We start from the raw sequence: 6,000 nt of genomic DNA, 5'->3' as shown, positions 1-6,000 counted from the left end.
CACAGACCGTGCCGTGTGGTTTCTTTGTAGTTGTTAAAAATGAGCAAAGTGGAAATCCCAGTTTTTATTTTTAGTTTAAAGCCCGCCTGTAAACACTGGCTGTTGTGGTGTGTAAGCAGCTGTTTAAGTACAGTGCTTTCCTTAAAAAAATTTGACGTTAGTGGGTGGCATTGCTTGACCTGCCCTGCAATCTCAGGGCTTGTTGAACCACTGATGTAGGTTTAAAAATGACCACATATGCACAGGTACCATTTTGCTAAAGCTTATGCGTAACTTCTGTTGCCCACTAAGGAATTTTGAGTAAGACGGACATTGCCGGTGCCTCATGACATAATCCCAAATGTTCTCACACCACCCCCACCCTTCAGTTGATATAAATGTTTATACAGTCAAACTGCTTAAAGGAATACTTCACCGATTTGCATTTAGCTTTGTATTACTAGAATAGGGGTAGTATTTTTGAAACCTCAGTTTCACCGGAGTTGAGAAATATCTTCATTCTTTTCTTTGTTACGTGCCCACCAGTGACACTTGGTCCTGTTAGTGTAACTGTTAGCAAAGATGGCGGACACTGTTTACATTCTGGGAATGAGGTCCATCTAAAAACTGCGGCATTAGCATTAACTGCACTGCAGTTTCAAGCCTCGGACCAAGGAAGGACAAGACCAAAACAACTGTGTGGTAGATTTTGTGTGGTAGAGACCGCAGCGCCCTGTCATATTCTTATATGTCGTTATAGTGACACAATGAACCAAAATCATGATCCATTTTTATACAAAAAATATGTTTTTGTTTACCTCCATTTCCATATTATCAGTAATGATCAGAGCGACATCTGCTGGAGTAATGCTGAATATTTTGAACTTCACCCCCATTTTTCTAAATAGTTTTTGGAATTTCAGATAGGAAGTGACAGCCCAAAGCAAAAGCAATGACAATTTTGTCAAAACTTTATTATAAAGATGGAATGAAATGCATGACCATGACCAAATGCCATTAATTTTCTTAGTTTGGTTTGATGTTGGGCCATTTTTACATTACTATTTAGAATGAGACCTTTTCTTATTAACTATTTTAGTTGGAAATTTGCTTGTTTATAGTATTCTCATAGTATCCCATTATCGGGATATGTATCGTATATAGCCAGATAAATGCCAAGGGATCAAGCGGCCATAACACCAGCAGCAACAACTGTCATAGTGCGTCATACACTTGAAGAAAGAAAGTGCTGATGACTTTGACAAACTCATGTCTCTGACTCTGCTCCACCTTCAGCTCTCTCAGTCGAGCAATAAGGAGCAGCAGCTCAGAGACAGACGGCAGTAAACAAGTCAAGTGGTGATGAATGAAGAGTTGTTCATTTAAAAACATGAAAACAACTTTCTTTCTTTTTTCATTGTTGTGCATGAATGAGAGCCACCTGAGAAACTCGCTGAGATAATTTGTGGAATAGATGGAGATGTCACGCTCAAATTACACGCTCGCTCCTTCACCGCGGGAACAGTGGGAGCTGTCGACGTGTCTTAATTCATAGACTTTAAGTTAATGAGCCATTTTGTCGGGGGAAAATTCACAACAGGGGCATTCTGTATTCTGTGAAATGGACTCATTCATATGAATCATGGTGTTTCTTTTGTTTTACATCACGGCCGTGTGGGGAAACCAATACAAGAGGAGGCAAAGGGAATAACAATCTGGTTAGGCTGTATATCTACCTTAGAATGAAAAATGCTTATTATTATTATTACTACTGTTATTATTATTATTATTATTGTTATTAATAATAACAAACATTAGGGATGCACAATATTATCAGCACAATATCGGAATCAACCAAAGATCCCCCAATGGAACTAATGACTAATGAGGCTACTGTTATTTTTTGCACAATTAAAATAATAAAAAAAAAAAAAAAATTAAATATTATGTTACTTAACCACAGAGGAGACTAAAAGACCTCTGCAGTTTGGCTCAGGGAAAAAATGCACACATATTGTATTGATATCAGTTATTGTATATTGTAAAGAGAAAAAAAATACCAATATTGTGCACCCCTAAAAGAAATAAACAAAATAATTTCACAGAATTTGTCCATTTTAGCTCTCATTTAAGCTCAGTGGTGCTACAAGACAAGAAATATATGAAATAAAAAGAACCATTACGTCGCTCATCCAGACTATAAAATATCTATATTGTATTACATTATATTATATTGTCACTCTTTGTTTTCAAATGTATTTATTGGAATTACCCATTATATTTATATAGCTGTTAATTAATGTCACCATATTTAAAGTATATACAGTGCTTAACACATTTTTAGGACCACCCAAATGAGAAAACATGTGTAAAACTAAAAATGTTATTGTTATTTATTTGAAATAAATTTCAAATTGAGTTATAATTGAGTTATATTTGAGCTGGCTCACTTCTCAATCACACCATTCAACCACAAATACATTTATTTTCTGTTCAGTAATGCATGTAAAAAAAACTATAATTTGACATATTAATCAATAAAAATAATGTGCTTTACTATTGTTTTTCAGTTAATTTAAAAAAACAGTAAATTTAAAGATTTAGGTGTGTTTGGTGGTGCATCTCAACATTTCAAAATAAATGAATACATTATTATTAAGGAGGGAAGGAAGGAAGGAAATGCAGATTGTTTAAAAATGCAGTATCAAAACTCTACCACAAGATGGCGCTGCGTGAGAAAAAGTTGACCACTAATCTCACACATACAACAACTTCAAAAGACAACGTCAAGGGCGTCACTCAGCTTTGACTGAAAGCATGAATTATAATGTGTTAGGGTTTCACTCACAGCTGCAGCTTCAACCATGTGATCATTTCTCAGATAAACTTACACTTAGCTGGAGTTTGTCGGTGCCTGTGGTGAAATAAAGTGTAAATTAAAGGGAGATGCTGTGGTTAAAGGTCTAATGTGGCGCAAAGACGCGTGCAGTTATAGCCGGGAAATGATCTATGGCTGCTGTACATTGATATAAGGAATCACTTAAATTGAGACAATATCGCATCGAATGATGTGAAACGTGGGATCAGCTTCGCGGACGTATTTCCACACCGTGGTGGAGACTGTGCATGTGCGGACCCGGGGTGCGACGCGCGCCGCGCGCTGCCTGCGCTCCACCAAAATCCTGGAGGGGGATCACTTCACAACCGGGGCATTTCTGTTTTACCCACAAGGCGCTCGGTTGTCTCTGTTCGTGGTGATAACAGGATGATCGGGGTGGTCGCTGACTGCCTGCATCTCTCTCTCCTCCCTCCCCCTCTCTCCCTCTCTCTCTCACTGTGTCTCTCTCCCCTCCTCAGCGCACAGGCGCCCTGCACTCCGCTCTGCTGACACACCGCGAGGACAGTCCGCACTCCGTCGTCCGCGTCATTACACTCTATATGGATGCAAAGCCCGGTCACACGCACACATACATGGGGATACTTTAGTGCAAACTGCAGCCTGCGACCTTACGAACTGGTGAGTGGCTCACGTTTGATTGACTTATTTATTTATTTATCTGTTTGTTTTGCGTGGACAGCATGTTCCCAATTCTCCAACTTGAAAACAAACGTTTCTCCACAAATGATCAAAATTCAGACGTATACTCAGATCAGACATTTTTTGTTAGTTTTGTCCTTTTTTTAAAAAAAAAAAGAAGCAAAGAATGAGAGAAACCTTTATTAAAATCCTTAACTGCCCCACAGTGATGTGTGACTTGTGACTTGACTCTCATGACATGAGTGTGGATAAGAGTACTGTTTGTAATGGGGGCTGAACTAATGAAGCCATGAAGTGATTGAGTGTTAAATCGAGCATATGGCACAAAAGTGTCCAAAGGAGAAGAGCAGAGGACACAATGAGAGAGAGGGGAAGACAATTGGTCTCTGTGTGTGTCTGTGTGTGTGTGTGTGTGTGTGTGGATGCTTTTATGATAATGAAAGTGGACCCCTCTGGCCAGGGCCAACCCTGACCAACACAAGGATCATTCTCAAAACAAGATACTGTGGGCGCCTGCTTGGTGCTGAGGCAGCGAGTGCATGTGACGGCACCATTATTCACCATGATGCCTAATTGCATTAGTTGTACAGTGGTGGGTGGGAGGGGGGGGCGGGGTTAACTGTCCTGATGAGCTGACCCAAATGAAAACCTCGGGTCAGTGCAGATCACGCGTGCGTTGTCTTATTTGTTCGTTTAATGTAAGAATCTCCCCCCCAGATTATTTGTTTACTTGACCCAATTCACAGCTGGTAGCCCTGAGCAAGAGGACATTATACACAGATCTATTTACATTATCGTGTGAAATTAGTGCATCTTTGTTATTCAATGTCTTGATATTTCCCTCAGATTGTGATAACTGGTAACTAATATATCAACATTGTAGCCACTTTATGAGAATATATCCTGATTGGATATTTATTCAATATATATGATAGCAGATTATGTAAAATAAATAGACGACATATACGTTTTTAGCCTGATTATTTGTGCTACAGCATAATTTGACCACATTTATATGCAATTTCGTTAATTCTAACACACAAACATTAAAAATAAAGGACACAACTGTATTTTTAGTTTATAATACAGGTCAGAAAAGACAACTAGTGTGTAGAAATGACTGTGTTTTTATGGGTAGATTTTACATCCTCTCAGAATCACAAGCCTCCAAAAGAAAAAACTTAACCCGAGCTCAGAGAAAGAGGTATATATCTTGTATATACCGGGACACAGCCTAAAAATATTCATATATATTATTTATAAGCCGTATCACCACTCAGCTCCACGTCGTGGATCAACAAGCCCTTATGAAATTCAAGAGACTGATCATCCCCAGATTCTTGAGCACAACACAATCGATACATTAAAGGAAGAAGAAGACATCAGAGAGTGGACCATGCAGATTGATTAAGGACGTTACAGTCCCTGCTGCCTGGAGATGCTTGTGTATCCTGCATCTGCACAAACAGGAAAAAAAAAAGAAGAGATGAAATGGGACAAAATTGTTTATCACAGCTGTAACCTGATTGTGAGGAGACCTTATTTGGCTGCAATGTGTTTTTATTATATATTATTATGTTTGAAGCTTTAGATTAATCTCCAGAAACACAAATTATATAATAAGGAATAAACGTCATTCTCTCTCTCTCCCTCTCCTTGTGTGCATGTCTGCCTGAATGTAAACTCACACTTCGAAAAGGGAAAAGGGGGAATAGGACATGCAATTTGGCTGATTTGAGAGGCACACACATATCCCGTGTAGTGGGACTCGAGGGGGCACAATAACAGACCATCATGCTTTGCTGACTCTCTGTCCAAATGCAATTCCTTAATGCACTCTGAGAGTCTGAGATCTAATAAGAAGTGGAAGAGCATCTTCAATAATGAAACCCCACCTGCATCCCTGCTGCAGACTGAGGGGCTGGAGCTGAGAGGCTTCATAAATAACACAAGCCAGACCTGACACGTGCTGCTCCAACATCTGCAAGCAGCCAATAATCCCTCTCATCTACTAAGATGCTGCCGTTGCAGACTGAAAAATGGGCACGGCGCTCACAAAAGAGCAGCTCGTTGCAGCAGCAGCAGCAGCAGCTTCAGAGGGAAACTGTAGAAGCTCAATCGCCGTTTAACTGATGAGGAAGGGAAGAAAAAAAAATAGCAGAACTCCGCGAGATAATTAAGATTTTAACAACACATACGAGCACAGTTGTTTCCACCGACAAATTATGCTGTGCCGATTATTACTTTATCCTCTTGATTGTTTTTAAAATCATGCCAACATCACACTTGTGATAAAAGCTGCACTATGTAACTCCTGGTGTTGTTGTTGATGTTATTCTTCTGACTCTGTTTGGCCTCTGTGAACAGAAGTGTGTTTGTGTGCCGCGTCATTCATCTGAAAACAGCCTCTGTCAAGCAATACTATCAGACCTGACGGACTGTCGTAATGGCGTCTGTTTTCTCAACTAATTGTCAACTATTTT

The 6,000-nt window shown here is 39.5% G+C and overlaps 1 protein-coding gene across 1 annotated transcript in view; it reads left to right on the top strand.

Moving 5' to 3' along the window:
- Positions 1 to 3,301: 3,301 nt before the first annotated feature.
- LOC122777428 (poly(rC)-binding protein 4-like) overlaps positions 3,302 to 6,000 on the top strand; it is a 55,671-nt gene continuing 52,972 nt past the window's right edge. The window contains exon 1 of the mRNA XM_044038668.1: positions 3,302 to 3,496. The gene's annotated coding sequence lies outside the window, so the exon portion shown is untranslated. The remainder of the gene's footprint in view (positions 3,497 to 6,000) is intronic.

Source organism: Solea senegalensis, linkage group LG11, assembly GCF_019176455.1.
Source record: "Solea senegalensis isolate Sse05_10M linkage group LG11, IFAPA_SoseM_1, whole genome shotgun sequence".
NCBI classification, from domain to species: Eukaryota; Metazoa; Chordata; class Actinopteri; order Pleuronectiformes; family Soleidae; genus Solea; species Solea senegalensis.
Note: the sequence above shows the minus strand (reverse complement) of the source record. Positions and strands in the feature narration are given on the sequence as shown.